This window comes from Diorhabda sublineata, chromosome 1 (assembly GCF_026230105.1).
Source record: "Diorhabda sublineata isolate icDioSubl1.1 chromosome 1, icDioSubl1.1, whole genome shotgun sequence".
NCBI lineage: Eukaryota > Metazoa > Arthropoda > Insecta > Coleoptera > Chrysomelidae > Diorhabda > Diorhabda sublineata.
The window spans coordinates 32,364,476-32,382,538 of record NC_079474.1 but is presented as its reverse complement, the minus strand read 5'-3'; the positions used below and the strand labels follow the sequence as shown (position 1 = coordinate 32,382,538).

The 18,063-nt window shown below is 32.0% G+C and overlaps 1 protein-coding gene across 1 annotated transcript in view; it reads left to right on the top strand.

Annotated features, from left to right (window-relative positions):
• The first annotated feature begins 467 nt into the window (after window positions 1–467).
• The window catches only part of LOC130440724 (protein Tob1), an 82,776-nt gene continuing 65,180 nt past the window's right edge, over window positions 468–18,063 (top strand). The window contains exon 1 of the mRNA XM_056774039.1: window positions 468–641. The gene's annotated coding sequence lies outside the window, so the exon portion shown is untranslated. The remainder of the gene's footprint in view (window positions 642–18,063) is intronic.

Sequence of the window (18,063 nt, the reverse complement as noted above, 5' to 3'; positions counted from 1 at the left end):
GTGTTCTAAGTTTGAAAAGGAGTTTAGCTATTCAAGTACTATCTCAAAATTCTTACAATAATTGTATGGCGAGATTGCGGATTCACTCTTAATCAAACAACCAAGCAAAGTGAGGAGAATAATAATAAAACAAATTTTCTCATGCGAAAAACACATTCAAATTCTAGCAACTAATGATCAATCGTTAGTATCGAATAGTAAAGTTTTAAATAAATTATATTTCCGCATGCTATCCTGCGGAATTTTAGCAAATAAGCCAGTCAAGTTCGAACTATCAATGATCTGCATTAGAAAATTTATCCCCGGGACTATCCTATCCGAATGCATCCCATCCATAGCACTACGATGACGCAACTAAAACTCGGGAGGCGCTTCTAAACAAACCGTTACCTTAGCAACTACGTCGTTACGTCATTTATGACGTCAGAGCGTGAATCGTGGACCGAGTTATATATCGACGATTTCGAGATGCGAATAGCCCATTGTAGAAGCGCAAAGCGCGGAACGCGAGTGCTACAACACAGTGATCGTACTAGTCCAAACATCTTTTATATTTTTCTACTTTTATATATCTAATTGTATAGTTTCGTTATTTTTATTACTTAGAAGTTTATATTTTCTCATCGTTCGATACGCTTCTGGTGAGTACTAATACTTATTCGCAACATAAATATTTTGTACCTATGTAACATCAGCTGATTTTAACTATTTACTAAATCACAATTCTTGATGTGGTAGGGGGTGCTGTGATTTTGACGAGTGAATATATATTTTTTTGGGCGTTACTCTTGACACATGATCTCTTTATAAAACTATTTGTTATTTTTAAATGGTAGCGTATTACACAATACGATTTATATTATCTAATCGCAATTATGTCGTAGTGATAGTGATTAGTGACCCAAAACAATTTTTTTATGAAACATAAGGTAACATAATACGATATGTTTTCTCCTGTAATATTTTTATTTCAATAATAATCGACAATTAGTCATATTGAATCTAAAAGAACTTACATAGACATGTCTAATTTTAACGACGTAATCTATAAACTTTAACCCACCGACTGTGTTGCTGAAACAACTAATTTTCGACTTTTTTTAAAATTAGTTTATTAATGAACCTTTGGAATTGATAGTTGTTTTTTATTATAATTATATAGTTCTGTTTTAAGGTGTTACGTTAGAAAATAATTATGAAACAAACCTATGTTCTAAATTTTTGAACAAAAATAAAAATAAAAATATTTTAGGTTAGGTTTTATTTATTATATATTTTCCATTTTCTTAACAATCTGTCAAGTATTCAAAATTCATAATCCGACTGAGGTGAAAGATTTGCGTTCTACAAGGTTATTACCAAAAGTTTCGAAAGTCCTTAAACGAGAAATGCACACCGATAAACTATTTTTTTATGTGAAAATAATCTGTCACGATTCCGTAGGTGGCATAGCAGAGCAACTTCAATGTTAAATATTATTGACGATATAATAAGAGCACTGGATAAGAAGTTATGTTGATTCTTTGTGCAAATTGGGAATATTCTGTAATTTTTTTGGGTGTCACTTGAAGGGAAGAAATTTGCTCATCTGAGGCTAGTAAAATAATACCTGGTGTACCATAATTTGCCAACTACTTTTCCTTGTATGTATATGTTTTTGGAATATGTGACTATATGTCTAACTTTCACATCCAGAAGCAATAGCTACACGCCTAAACAGATCTTTTATACGTCCTTGAATATTTCGAAGCATAATTTATAACTGGATGCAAATAAGACTGACGTTTTGTTGTTTGGTTCTTAGAGAGGTAAAGGAATTTGCAACAAAATTTGACATCGAAGTTGGGACGTTGGAATTTGAGCAATTTGCTAATATCTTAGGACTTGTTTGAAGAACATTTTGCTATTTTGCTAATCTTTGCTAAAAAGAAACTTTTGTGTATAAACTTGTTTCAATGCTGCATTGAAAAATAGTGTGAAGTTTGTAGAGATCATGTTAAAGCTAAGAAAATACGACCTTGTTTCGGGCAAAATTGATGAATTAATTTGGTTAAAAATGTCGCAAAGTTGCAAATCTTCAATTTATGTTTTTTCTTATGCGTTAAAACATTCGACACCTGTTTATTTAAGGAAAAAAACTTGTTTTTTATGAAATAATACATAATATACATCTGTTAACTTCGCCTCGGGAGGAATCCATGCTTTCCGAAAGAAATTTCACGTATGTACCTGTTAATGATCTACACAAGGACCTTCATGTCTATATTTCGAGGGTAGAAAATCTTTGTCTCTTTTCGGCAGGTAATCAATTTCCTTTTGGTTTGGAATCTGCGATTAAATCAATCGCGATTTTATCTAAAATTGTATTTTTTCTATATTCTTAGTATACCACGTATATAGTACTTGAGCATTCCTTCAAGCACAATGTAGTAAACCATAAAATATACAAAAGACGTCATCTCTTGCTGTTACGCAACACGTCGGACGTAGCTGATTTTTTATCTTCCACATCGACACAACCTTTTATTTTATTATAAAAAATGATCATCTCTCGCTTTTCATTCTCAACATCAACATCTGGGATGTAATGGAATGAGGTCTGGCAAAGCTGTAAAAAAAGAAATTTTACGAAGCATGTTCGTGCTTCAGACAGTTGTGTCTTTGTTATGATAACACGTGCTTGTCGAGTAGACGCGGTTCCAGAATTAATAACCGATACAAGTTCAAGCTTACGTCGTATCTACAATTACCAATTACCAAGTTTACCGAATTTCGACAAAAATATCCGGTTATCAAATCATTCAAAAGTGTGATAGACGTACCAGAAATTTATAAAAATAAGCTCTGTTGTCACGCACCCTTCCCGACTTCCAAATTGCATTTGAGAAAAATTTGAAACCCTCCTTGTTGTTGAGAAACGTTGCTGTAAATGATCAAGATCAATTTGAACACTTACAGTAATCGTTTTTGGAATCCCTTTTGTAATTATGATAATATGTTTTGTCCTGAACCAGATATTGGTCTTAGAACAACATCAGATGGTTAGTTACTTACTACAGAAGTTCGTCGTGTTGGGTTCTCTCATATATCTTCATGCTGAGGATACAATAAGACTTTGCGTTAACCAGAGCGATTTTTATACCAAATCTTGCATATACTGCCAAAACGGAAAGCGCCTTCTTCTAAATGCTTCTGATTTCTCACTTTTAGTATATACATTATGAGAATTCTCTATAAATCTTTAAAAAACTGCTCTTATAGAGATTTATTTTCGTTCTGTGCGATTTTCTAAATTTTTAAATGCCATGAGCAAGGTAAAGTAATCCAAATACCACCCTACTCTTCTGCCTTTTGTCGTAATTCCATATTAGTTCATTTTACAACATCGTTTAGCATATTATTAAATTATAATTCAAAATATTCCAGTGCGGATTTAGCATTCGGTTCAGGTGCCTTGTACCATCTATTCCTATCTTATGTAGTCTCCTTTCTACACTACCACGATTCTTGGAACGTTTCAGGATAATATTTACGCAACTTTTCTAATTATTCTTTATATTAGGAATTAGGAATATGATGAAAACTAACAATGTGATAACAATATAGTCACTTTTCCATAAAACGACCTTCGTACTTATTTTTGGCGGCTTGAACTCAAAGTTTTAACTGTCTCGTTGAAAATAACATTTTTTCCTCGATAAAATTATTAATGAGTCAACTAAATATCACAATTATTGTTCTGAAATTTGTGAACGTACGGTATGGAAATATATAAATACAAATACTTAATTGATATCTTCACATAACCTAACTTTTAATTCATTTGATATGTTAGGAAGAAGTTCTTGATTCTAGTAAAGAAACAACTAATAAATCCAGTCACTATTATGATTAAAGTATTATAATAGTTCTAAAAAATTATCAAGAAACATTGTTTACTAGTATTGTTTTAAACCTCATTATTACAAAGTCAGCTGATTCCTCATTCAGTGACGGCATTTCGTCACATGGTAATGGGTGATGATTTAAAACGAATCGTTAGATACTTGAACTGTTATTGTAATGTTTTTTTTTATATGTCAAACATTAATTTACATGAATTTGTAACTTGTGCAAACATTTTTAAATAATGTTTGGGGTTCTCAGTCGTAAACCTGCGAGATAAAACACTGGGGACTATTTAAACATATTTTCTCTCATGTTAACCATCGTTTTAATTTGATTTAACTGATTGTAATACTATGTTAGCATAAAGAACAATGATTTTATACTTTCAAGTTGTCGTTCTGATCCTAGATATTCTGTATTGCATTTTTTAGCTCAGCTAATGTAACATATTGTTCATTGTCAGTTTAACTTGGATGGACTATAATTTTTCATAAATTTTCTATCGGGTTCATGTCCGGAAAATACGAGGGCCTCTCTAATAGTTCGATATTTCAGATAAAAACTCTACTGATATGCTTTATCCTATTAGAATAATATCCATTGTTAACAATCATTATTATGAAATTGAACGTTTTTTAATGACGTTTTTATGAGTTTATGAGAAAAGTACCACCTCTAATTTTACTTTCCTCAAAATATTGAGAATATTTTCATTAAATATCTCGATTGGTAGTTGAAGCAATCTAATTGAATGAATCTATTTTCATCATTATTTAAAAGAAGTTACTAGGATGGATTGTTTGAAGACTACAGAAATTCAATATTGTGCAATCTGGCAAATATTTCTAATCGTACATTGTTATTATTATTTTGACATAACATTCCTGTTTTTACAGATATTATGATTCCTTCGTTACTAAAATTGTTGTCGCATTGAACGTTCCCAGTGGATTTAAAACATTTGGTTATACACTGACGATAATAAATATAATTAGTTTACCAGCTTGTTATTTTCATTTTTGTAAACAAAAAAACTACTAAAATTCCGTTTTGTTGTTGCTAAGTAATAGAGAGAATACGTCAAGGCAGTTTTAATTTGCGTTCATTATAAAAAAAAATATTAAACGATTCTATTTATTGCCTTAACGATTCGCGCACGTGTTCAGATATAACCTCAAATTGATAAAGGGAAAAATCTATATATAAATAGTAGCTTTCTATTAAAATATAAATTATTTCAATCGTAAAAGATATTCTTCCCTTATTTGTTAAAAATTTAAGGTCTTTCATATTCCAATAACACGCAATCATTTGTAGCTACCTTGAAATTTATAAAATAGAATGAATTTTAATGATTAAACATATATGTTTGTGCTATATCAAAACTTCTCAGTCGTTTTGATCCTATTGATGATTCCTTCATCTATTTTATAAATACTGAGATGTCTGTCCTATGTAAAAATCGTCACAAACATACTCATTATTGTACATTATTTCTTAATTGTTTAAGAATTGAATTTCAGAAGTAAAACACAGATTATCAAATTGTATTTAGAGAGAAACGCTCTATATTTAAGTAGGAACATACGAGGGTTGTCTAAGAAGTTTTCGTATTAATAAAGAAACAAAACATATTTTTGTTGTCGTCTTTTTTCTTAAAATAGGCGCTTACTTCTCGCAGTTGATCTTGTTTAGATTCGAATCATCGTTTCAAAGAATTCCCTGGCAAAAACATCCTTTTATACTTCTGGATTACTAATAGACGGCCTCCATTTTCAAAAAAACTTTTCTACTTTCTTCGGATACCAGCAATAGTCCACGGAGAACCAGTAGAGAAAATTTCCTGGTTTTGCTTTACAATTCCACCATAGTTACTAGGTGAATCCTAAATCCAATTCAACAATTTCTCGTTGTTATTTCTGGGGTTTTCCTCTGAGCTGGTGAATTGGTTCATGGCCGACATTTTTCGAGCCATTTTCTTTTAATTCCTATGTCAATTTCAAATGGCCAAATCAGTTCTTCGTTCGATGGAAAGCAGCCACACAACCCTGAGCGAGCGATACACGTAAAGAAATATTTCCAACTTCATCTCTGAAGATAATTTTCTTATATTAGAGCTATATTTAAAATAAACTTAATATCACATTTAGGTGCCTCTATCTGCCTCAAAAACAAACGTCAAGAGCTTCTCTCTGATTGATAAAAAAACCATTTCTGTAATACTGAAAAATAAAATCCATGGATTGTAGTAAAGTAAAAACATGATGTTAAGTAGTTAATTTAGAGAAAGCAGCTTGTTCACTTTTTGGATAGTTAAAATTTCTGGAACCGTTGGTGATATTCATAATGAACACACTGTTTACACTGCTGCTACACCAACACTCACAATTACACTGTACGACGTGCGTTTTGATAACCAATTTATCGTCTTCAGAGATCGAAAGTTTACTTTCGAAATTTCCATATTAAAACTTCTTTTTCGTAACTTCAAAATGAGTTAGCAGTGTGTACAGATTTTTAAAAAGATAAATTATTTAAAGATTGTGCATTGTTTACATGAAATACTCAAAGTATTTCATTCTCATCTGGTAGTAGTGGTTGTAATCATAATGACTTGATAAACAGTTTCAATATTGACATTCTGAAACATATTTTTACGTTTTAAATTGTGATAAATCATAATTTTATTTACGTAACTTGAAAAAAACATATTTACTTACTTATTCAAGTTTCGTACTCAGTTTTTAGTTATAAAAATGTTTTTAAATTCATATTAGGGTACTAATACTCCTTCACTAAGATCGTACTAATATAAAATTTATATTTTGCCAAGTTGCACTTTATACAACTTTATGAATTAGCTAGTTTGAAAAGGTTCTCTATTTACTGCAAGCTCGTCGCATGCAAATGTTCATTTCTAAAACTCAAATATACATATTCATCGAATATTTTTCGCGAAATTGCTTCAACATTGTATGGAATAATAACGAATTATTCGTTTCCTAAATAGTTATTTGTCGATTACCAAATCCTACTTCTTGATCGTTTTCATTCTTCTCGGGTTATTTCGTTAAGTAGCTCATACACGCTCAGTATCATCTTCGCAGTTAAAGTGCTTTTAAAATGATTTTCATATGGGAAAAATTTTGTTCACACATATTGGACGATAGCCGAAAATATTGCAAATACCTCACTATCTGGTATATTAGCCCAACAATTCAATATGCTGAAGCTGAAAATATTAAATTTGCATGCATCCGAAAAGAGATTAATTCAAAAGAATGCTAGTAAAATCCATTTTAAGTCTGGTTTTATTTAGAAGTAACAGGTGACCACGTTTATCAAAATCTTCTTCTGAGCTACTTTAGGTTTTTCACAATTATTTAAAATTGGACGAATACGTCTTTAGTACAGTTTGGCCCGATGCAACTAAAGATTTAGTGCACCAATATGATTTGTAATATTAACTAGGAACATCAACATTCAAACTTATGTTTACCATTTTGAACTGCCAGGTGTACCAAGTTTAGCACACGTGCTATAAGTTACTACCGACCCTGACCTACAGTTTGATTGTTCAATGGATTCGAGGGAGCAGGATGATTTTCTCGTATTCGTTTTTGTTTTTTTGAAATTCTACAATAAAATAAATTGAAAAACAGGGTTGTAAATCGATTCTAGCGAGAAATATCTTTATATTTCCACTTTTTTAAAAAGTAAGTGGAATCTACACTTTTGATCATCATCAACTGCTGCTTGGCTTATGCGGCATTCTCTTCCTTTATGAAATTATGGAAAGAAACAATTTTTTATTCCTTTCACATGTTACATGGTTTCCAAGTGTCGACACTATTAGTGTCAATGACATTAGTAATTCTGATAATAAGATTCTCATCTAAGGCATCCAAGCTGCGCAACCAGTCGCCGGTCTGGCTGTCGAATAGAGCAACCAGTACAGAAGCCAAAACATCACTAACTTTGAAAGAAGACGAAAATGGAAGACAATGAATAGCCCAGTTCGCTGTTCAGTATAGACGATAAAGTTTGGTGAATATGACAATCATGATGAGAAATGAATATTCGCTACTTATGATAAAAGGGGACGAAAAAGGAGGACAATGTATAAACATCTAATTTTTTCCTCTAATAACTCTTTGATGTATTATTTGCAGATGACAATAATTATTCAGAAAGATCGTTGCACAGCTATCCACTTAAAAATGCCGAGCATCGCCTTTACTTACCTACTCCACGTTCAGAATTAGTTAAGGGCTCAATATTTTACAATGCAAAAAAATGCATAATCATTTGCCAATTAAAATCAGATCGATATTATCTTTTTCCGCGTTCCACAATCATTTGAGGACCTATTTACTGGAAAGCAATATATATAATTTGGTTACTCATTATGGTTTCCTTCTCTATATTGAAATTTTATCTCATTTCTATCTTTATTTAGTTATTTTTATGTTTGTTTTTTAGTTTTTCTCTACAAATTGTAACAAATTTTTGACAATAAAGCATTTCTCTCTCTTTCTCGGTCTATTACTGAAGTTGACGTGAGTTAATTGAATACTGTGATAGTTTATTAGCATTTCATCTTCGTACAAAACATTTTTCATGATTTTGTTTTGTTGTCACTTCTCTACGAACTGAAATGATACCTGTCACTTATCAACACGTGTCTATTTCAATTAAATAAATAGTACATTATATTATAGTCAATAACGTATTTAAGAATGCAGCAATTATCATATTTAGAACTATTTCGTGTTTCAGTAAGTAATAAAGTTATTTGATAACACGTGTTTATGGTTATTTTTTTCTTTATCAGTTGCCAAAATGACTAAACGACCTTTACTGAAATCATTAGTAGAGAAACAAACTTATTTTCGTTCAATGTATGCTATTTTTAACAATATAATAACAAAAAGAAAGGGCATTAGGTATAATACGTTTTCGATATCTTACTTTCATACTAATTAACATTTTATTATAAAAATAAAACTTCCATCTGGAAATAATTATACGTAAACTCTACGTTTACCTAGAAAAACTATATGTAAAAATAACCGACCCAAATTTCTGTTTATACAACGTTAAATATTTTGTAGGTCAAACTCAACAAGAAATTTTTTGTGATTCCAACACAAATCAATGAACCAGAAACAAGCTCCCTTATTCGACATAAATAATTGACTATCATTCATTTTTCAAGAATTATTATAAACTCTTGTCCATAAGTAACACACAACCCTTTATTTCAATATCAAAACCTAAAATGTTAATCTTTTGGGTTTCTTTTTTTTTCTATCACAAAAAGTTAAAGTATTTTAAATGTTAGCGATAAAATGTAGCAAAATTTCTCATCAGTAAATAACTGTGTTTGTGGTTTTTTAAAAATTTTAATTTTATGCATATTTTAATGTTTCTTTCATTCTATTGTTGTACCAACTTGTGGACAGCAGTAATTTAAGTCAATCAAGGTGTATTAATGTCGAGACTAGTTAAACAAAAAATGAATAGAGATAGGCAGTTAAGTGAACGCGAAGCTGAAAGAATTAGTTGGACAGGGACAAAGTTATCGTGAAGTGGCAAATCTGTTTGGCGTACACCACACAATCATTGGCAGATTGATGCAAGGATTTCGAAACACCAGTTCACATTCTAGGTCCTTCAGTTTTAACTCCTTCATTAAGAAATCGGTCAATGACAAGAGTCGAGCTCAACAACCTTATACGAGAAGTCCGAAATGTAAATATCTCTGATAGATCAATAAGACGACACCTTCAGAATGCTGGTATACACAGCAGAAGAGCTCTCCAGGCACCTTTGCTAACCAGGCAGCAGACTAAGATTTGAAATGCAACATTTAGATTGGAATTTAGAAAATTGGTGTCAAGTTTTCTTTACTGCTGACACAAGAATCAGTTTAAGAGGACGTAATCAAATTCGAAGACAGCGAGGAGAAAGATTTGCTCAATCTTGTGTCATTCCCAGGGAGCCGTTGCAAAGAGGGTCTATCATGTTTTGGGGAGGAATTTGTTTTTATGCCCGCACATAATTAGTGTCTCTTCCTAGATCCGCCCTTAACGCGCAAGATACGTAACTGACATTCTTGAAAATCACGTCGTTCCATTTGGGCCATTTATTGGTGATGATTTTTGTTTAATGCTAGTAAGAATTCATACCCTGGATTGGCCACCAAGAAGTCCAGATATGAATCCTATCGAGCATGTCTGGGACATTTTAAAAAGCCTCATTCGTCGTCGAAATCCAGCAATTGAGCAAGCGGCATTAAAAAAAGGAACATTATTGTTGAGAATGCAAGTTTTATTTTTAAGAAAATTTGGTTTTATTGCAATGTTTTTATTTTTTTACTCATTAAAAATCACTCAAAATTACTACACATTTCTTATTATTGCGTCAAAATGATTGAAAAGAAGTTAAACAATAACAATATTAATTTAAATTTATTAAACAAAATAATATTTTCAGAAATCGGGGTGGTGTATTTAATTATTTTCATTTCACATTTTTCGAATGAAATTGATTGATTCTATGAAGATATGTTGGGGACAAACCCAGCTGTAAAACAGGAACTTTTATCTCGATATGATTATGCAAATTGTCAATGTATAGATTTTATAAAGGAATATTTCTAAATCACAGTCAAAAGGTATTGCGTTTCATGAATTCTTGCACGCATCAGTAACAAATCTCAACTAGCTTTATACAAGTTTCAACTTGATCAGCTTTATTATAGTGGAGCTCGAAAGACCAGTCAGTCAAGTCGTCTTGAAAATTGTCTCAAATTGAGTTAAAAAATTTTTGATTAACACCAACACAAACTGAGACTATTTATGATGACCCACCATTTTCAACAATTAAAAACTGGTTTGGGTTATTTCGCTGAGGATGAGAATAATTAGAAGATTACCCACGTGGGGAAGGTCTTGTGCCGCAGGAAGAAATTGTTCTAAGTTCAAAACAAGTGTTCTAAGGATCCTACCCGAGCATTTGAATATGAAAATAATTAGTGGCTACCTCCCATTTCAACGCAGCGTTAAGAAGAAAGTTATGACCGATTTTCAGAGCTTTGACGTGAGGACCAAGAAAAAGATTAGGCATCGGGAAGGAGAATCCGTGCCAAAAAAAGCAAACGTCGCGAAAATCACCAAAAAAGTGATAACTACGAGATTTTGGGACTGCGAGGTTATCATTTTGATTGACTATAAGTGATCAAATACAGCTGTGAATGCGGTATAATAACTATGGTTTACTAGGCAGTTGCGTCAAAAAATGATCAATAACAGGCACGGCAAAATCAGTCTAGGTGTGCGCTTGCTTAATGAAAACCCTCCAGCTTACACAGCTTCGCTTTCCAAGCCTATACAGAGATTGAGATTTATATCTTTATGACCTTTCTATGTTACACTAAAAATTCATGGACTTCACTACGTAAACGTAAAATTACTGTATTCTAATCAATATTTGATGAAGGTGTAAAGTTTTATATTATTACTACGTCTTAAATTAGCGGCTTCAGATGATTTTCTGCCTCTTTGCAATCGCTGCAATATTAGTATCATTTCATGAATTGAAGTGAAAAAACTCGAAAAGTGATGTATAGAATATCAGAGTTTAATTGAATTTTAAAACTAAATAGAAAAAATCTAAAATATATAATTCTTTCCCTGACTACTACATTTGAATATAAACCATCTGAATATATTTCGTTTACCGCTTGCAAACCCAGATTTGGCTCGGTTTCTATCGATTATTCATCTTTCCATTAAAATATTTATTCTGAAACCCTAATAATATCCATATTAAACTCGAGGTGGGGTGTATTTAACAGAGCCAATCATCTGAATTTGGTGTAACTGTGTCAGAAATAAATAAAAGGTTTATGTTGCCAGTCTCTGAAATGGGAAAATCGATATATATATCCCACTTCCATCTCTTTCTATACTTCGTGACGAGATCTATGTAATCCTTGCTTTGACCTATTTTATTTTGCCGCCGTACCAACAGCATGGATTTCTGTATTTATTAGGAGTCGTAGAAAATGTTTAAATAATAATTTTTCAACAACGTTAATGTAAACTTAATTAGTTAGGTTCATTTTTTTAGACAAATTTCACACACATTCATTCATTTTTCTGGCTCAAATGAATACTATAGCCTGGTATCTCAGAGTTATTTGAAGCTTTAATTCAGCTGGTATTTAATGAGTTCACGGCAGCTGAGTACCTCAGGGTTATTTGAAGCTTCAATTCAGCTGGTATTTAATGAGTTCACGGCAGCTGAGTACCTCAGGGTTATTTGAAGCTTCAATTCAGCTGCTATTTAATGAGTTCACGGCAGCTGAGTACCTCAGGGTTATTTGAAGCTTCAATTCAGCTGGTATTTAATGAGTTCACGGCAGCTTAGTACCTCAGGGTTATTTGAAGCTTCAATTCAGCTGGTATTTATTGAGTTCACGGCAGCTGAGTACCTCAGGGTTATTTGAAGCTTCAATTCAGATGGTATTTAATGAGTTCACGGCAGCTGAGTACCTCAGGGTTATTTGAAGCTTCAATTCAGGTGGTATTTAATGAGTTCACAGTAGCTGAGTACCTCAGGGTTATTTGAAGCTTTAATTCAGCTGGTATTTATTGAGTTCACGGCAGCTGAGTACCTCAGGGTTATTTGAAGCTTCAATTCAGATGGTATTTAATGAGTTCACGGCAGCTGAGTACCTCAGGGTTATTTGAAGCTTCAATTCAGCTGGTATTTAATGAGTTTACAGCAGCTGAGTACCTCAGGGTTATTTGAAACTTCAATTTAGTTAGTAATGCGTCTTGTATAACACTAGCCTTGTTTCAAATGCTAGTGCATAAAATTCAGAAAGGTTATTGGCCAGCATGTTGTCGTTCTATTGCCTTACCTAGATTTAATTGCAATATTCCCTTTAGTGGATTTTATTCACTTATAATTAAATCTAATCTCCGTGCAGCTGTCAAGATCACTTCGGTTGACACATTTTAATTTAATACAGAAATCTTAACCTTTAAATACATGAAATGTCATCCTGGCATGCTTCAAAGTATCATGATATTATTAAATCGCATGAAAACGAGCTTTTGCTACTGAATTGACTTAATTAAAGTCATACACCATTCGTCGAATTACAAATTTGTGATTATCACCGTATGCATGGATTTAATTTTGAAATTGCATGAAATTAAATAAAAATAAGATTTTTAATGACTTGTCTGATTTTATAATCACTTTTTTAGTCTCCAGTATGTGGTAATATGTAAGGCGCGAATTAATTTATGCTTGAATGAATTGTTTTGCTTGGATATGTTCTCATTTTGGACCCATTTCATCTCCACGATTCATTTCTATTTTAAACAAATCTTGTCCCATTGAATTTTTACAGAAAGTATATTATTAAAAAAAAACATAAAACGGACTTGTTATTCTGGCAATTTATAAACAAATAATGTTGTGAATCACCTTCAACTTTACTTTCTCATACCATGGAATCAAAGATCGGTAATTCACTAAAATGCATCATTTTTTTCTATTATAACTATTTAGGTAAAAAATTTATCAAGGTAAACCCTAGATGAGTTAATTTATAATGTAAGTATACGAGGTGTTGTGCAAGTTTAGTTCTTATTTATGGAAATTTCTCAAGGTCATTTTTCCAGATGTTTGTTTACATAATGCTCAGTTGATCCAAATTTCTAGTATTGAAAGGGGGGGCAAAATTGAATACTGGGGTACAACCCGAGATCATCATATAGTATGTATCGTGCTGCCATCTAATAACTAGTTGAATTCTCTATTACCAAACCACTCTCCAAGTTCAAACAGTGATCTTTACGTGTATTTTTATGAGGGTAAGTAATCCCATTTTTGTGTTCTTTAAATTCCTATTGCCTCAATACTTGAATTCACATTTGATTAAACAGATTTTCTATTAATTTCACGCGAAAACATAACTTTAAGGTTAGGTTAGAATCTGTGAATTCAGATTGTGAATTATTATTATTTAACTTTTTAATTTGATTATTCGAAATTATAAAAGAAAGACAGCAATATAAATCTGGGAAGCTGAATGTAAGGAAACAAAGAGATTAATAATGGGTTAATGAGTTTAGAAAAAAGTACACAGCCCTTCTTTCTCGGTATAGTAATGGTTTTCCCGATATCCACCTGATAATTTTCATTTTTGTGGTCTCCAAAAATTGTTTTCGTTTTTGATGTTTCTGGTCTTGTTTCTGATGTATCATTACTTTGTGAATTCGTTCCCATGTTTCTTGTTTTAGGTGTTTGGTTCGCCATACTGCGTTCTGAAGACATCTCGTGACCTTATTTACTTGTCCTGGTTATGTCAATTCCTAATTACTTAAACTTCTGTTTTATTATTTGACCTTCTCGTACTAATTTTATCATGCATATAGTTTTTTCAGTCGAGACATATTTTCTTTAATCTCTTATTTCTTAGACATTTTGATATGTTTATGTTTCTAAATGTTCTTGATTTTAGGTCTCTTCTGTTTTAAAATTGGTTTTCTTAATAATTTTTAAAAGGTAGATAAAAAAAACTAATTTTGAAACAGAAGTGACCTAAAATCAAGAACATTTAGAAACATAAATTATATGACCATAATTTTGAAACACCAAAGCAGGGCACCCACACGCGTTTTGGTCTATACTATAACTATATTTTACTTCAGGTGTGTGGTCTCAGCACGTTTAAAAGTCCTTTAGGCACATTTTAAGTCAACTTTTACTTTTCCTCAATAGAATACCTCAGGGTTAATTGAAGCTTCGATTTAGCTGATACCTAATGAGTTTACTGTAGCCGAGTACCTCAGAGTTATTGAAGCTTCAATTTAGCATGTATTTGATGAGTTTAGTGCAGCTGATTACCTCAGAGTTATTTGAAGCTTCAATTTTAACATGTATTTAATGAGTTCACGGCAGCTGAGTACCTCAGGGTTATTTGAAACTTCAATTCAGCATGTATTTGATGAGTTTAGTGCAGCTGAATACCTCAGAGTTATTTGAAGCTTCAATTTTAACATGTATTTAATGAGTTCACAGTAGCTGAGTACCTCAGGGTTATTTGAAGCTTCAATTCAGCTGATACCTAATGAGCTTAATGTAGGAAAGTACCTCAGGGTTATTTGAAGCTTAAATTTAGCTGGTTAATGGTTAATGAGTTTACTGTAGCTGTAACTATATTTTACTTCAGTCGTGTGGTTTCACCACGTTTACAAGTCCTTCAGACACTGTTCTTACATTTTAATTCAACTTTTATTTTACAACTTCGTTTTTTTGGCATTAAATTGATGTCATTATATCGTTGAAATTATCCATATCCATTCCTATACGTAAGATAAACGGAATTCATCCTTGGTTCATTTATATTTGCATGTTTATCTACTGATAAGACGTTTTGCGTTATATTTTGTTGGTTCAATTTTAATAATACTACATAACCATGTGATGTTGGATACCTTATCAGCTTCGTATATTAAAAATTGTTAATGATCAAATGGCTTCTACTCATTGTTACTAAACAAACCGAAGGTTATGTGTGTTTATATAAAAAAAACCGTAATGTCACTTAATTAATTATTGGAAAATCGTCATGGAAATTTTTAATCCAATTTATATAGCTTGTAAATCACCTGTGTATGCACCGATTATTACCTGTAATAAAACTAGGTGTGCTTTACAAATTTAATCAATTTTACATGATTGTTTGTATAGACGTTTCGTATATCAAAATTCAATATGGAGTTTGATGAAAACTATTGAAATTCATGGTTCATTTTCGTTGGGAAAATCCTCAATACCCCAATAATTAGAATATTCATCATTTCCGCAGCTGTAGCTATCTATACTTGAATCATTATTTAAATTTATAATTAACTCTTCAAGATTATTGTCAATTATTAGTTCGTCCATAAATTTTTGCTTAAAACGTTTTTAAATTTCAGTTATATGTTTCTAACTGATTTTTTGGCCTGGATTTTGCTTCTTTGATTGATTAGATTCAATTTAAATTTTGCAAACTTGTCAAAGACTGATACTGATACAATATCTAATTATCTTGCTTCGATGTACCAGCATTCATAAATTTCTTTTTTATCCTTTGTATAAAAATAAAAAAGAAAGAGATAATGGGCGAATTACCTAAGAACGCAGCTCTAGATTTACAAAATCGAGATGCAACCGTCAACACATCTGTAGGCTACAGTTTTAGTGTAAAAAAATAAATAAAAGTAGTTATAAACACACGGGTTGTTGTTAAATCTATAAATTATAAGAAACTTAATTAACAGCTTGAATGCTAGAGTGCGTTGTTTTACATATTGTGATTTCTCTTAAAAATTTGAGTAGTGAACTAAATTAATATTAAAATAGTGAAAACTGCATGTATATATCATTTTTCTATCCCGAGATATCTCAAGAAATGTGTAAACGGCAAGAATTTTTTTTCGAACGTTTATGAAACTAGTTCGTCCAAATGGTAACTAAAAATTTATTCTGGATAAAAAGTGTTTACAGTAATTTTAACTGTTATCATAATAATCTTACGTTTGCGGATAGATGGCGTTATCTAATCATAGAACAAATTAGTGGCGCCCTAGTTGTTCAAAATGTCGTCCATCGTTTTCTATACGTGAAATCAGTCGCTGATGGAAGCACATCATTACAAATTGTTTATATTCCCAGGTTATGAACACTGTTGAACGAATAAAATAATTATTAATTTAGGACGACGTTTTTCGTTGCGCTATGTTCACTTCATGAGGCATTTCCTCGTTTAAATCTAATATGTCGACTATGAACAATCTTCCTGTTATCCGTTATACGTTATCTTGTGAGAATGATGCATCACGAAAATATTTCGATTGAAAAATTATCTTTAACATCAAATCATCTCTAATTTATAAATACGAGGTTTTATAGAAAATATTGAACCTTCTTTCATATCAAAACTATCTCTGTTGATCAATAAGTCTTTACGAACACGTCTTCTTTCTGTTCGTCGTTTTTTATTATTATGAAAAAGGTGCTACATTATTCCTGATCATCGAAAAACAAACAGGCTTCACAGTGGATGAATTCTCAATCGCCAAGACCAAATAAAACACACCTCAAAGTCGAAGGAAAGGTAAAGATAATGTTTTCTTTGAATATGAACGTTTTGTGCAAAAGTCACGCGATCGCTGCGTTTTATACCCGATCCACATTCTTCGTGAGGGTACACCTATCATCTCAGCTCTATATAGCTCTGTTGTGTGTGGGTTTTTCGGGAGCGAGTTAAAAGACGTGACGACGTTATTATAGAATCAATCTCCTGACGCCTCCGCTTACCTAAACTCGTATTGAGAGCCTCTAGTAGGCACTTCTCGAGAGTCTGTACGTGCATTAAATATTGGAGAGATTTCGTGACGTCATTACAAGAAAATTGCTAAAATTTAAGATTTGATAGTTTTGATTCAGTCTCGACGTTGTTGCGAGCAACTTTTGGTTTTTTTTTTCAGACTCAAAAAGCCGCTCAAAGAGAAGGTAGTATCTAGAGCGACCAATCTGAAAACTGACCTCTTGGACTGATTTATGAAAAACACCAATTTACCGTTTTTCGACTCATTTGATTTGTGACTTTTTTCTTTCCTCTAGATCAAAATGAATCATGGAGTCCATTCTGGGATCTCCGATCTTACTTATTTTGAAATATTCACATTTCATGCGGCAAAATTTAGGAACTGATAAGAACTTTGTTCTCAGTACAAATGAAAAACCCCAGGGTTCACTTTTTCTATATTTTCATCATCTCCAACATCTTCTCGGCCAAGTTTCATTTAAAATTTCACAACAATTCGTTGCTCTATTACGTCGATCATTTTTACGACAAAACAAAAAACAGCCCCTGTACAAACGAAGGCCGCAGCTACACTGGTTTGTTTACCGACACGGTATATATATCGTAATCGAAAGAGTAGGCTTCAGGCGAAACGTCTGACAGTCGCTCACCTTTGGCGCATGCGTACTTTTCCTGAAGTAGTGCTAGTTTCGTTACTTAATAGTTTTCGAGGTCAATATTAGATTAGATAAACTGAATATAGTGAAATGCATAATATTTAAATGATAAAAACA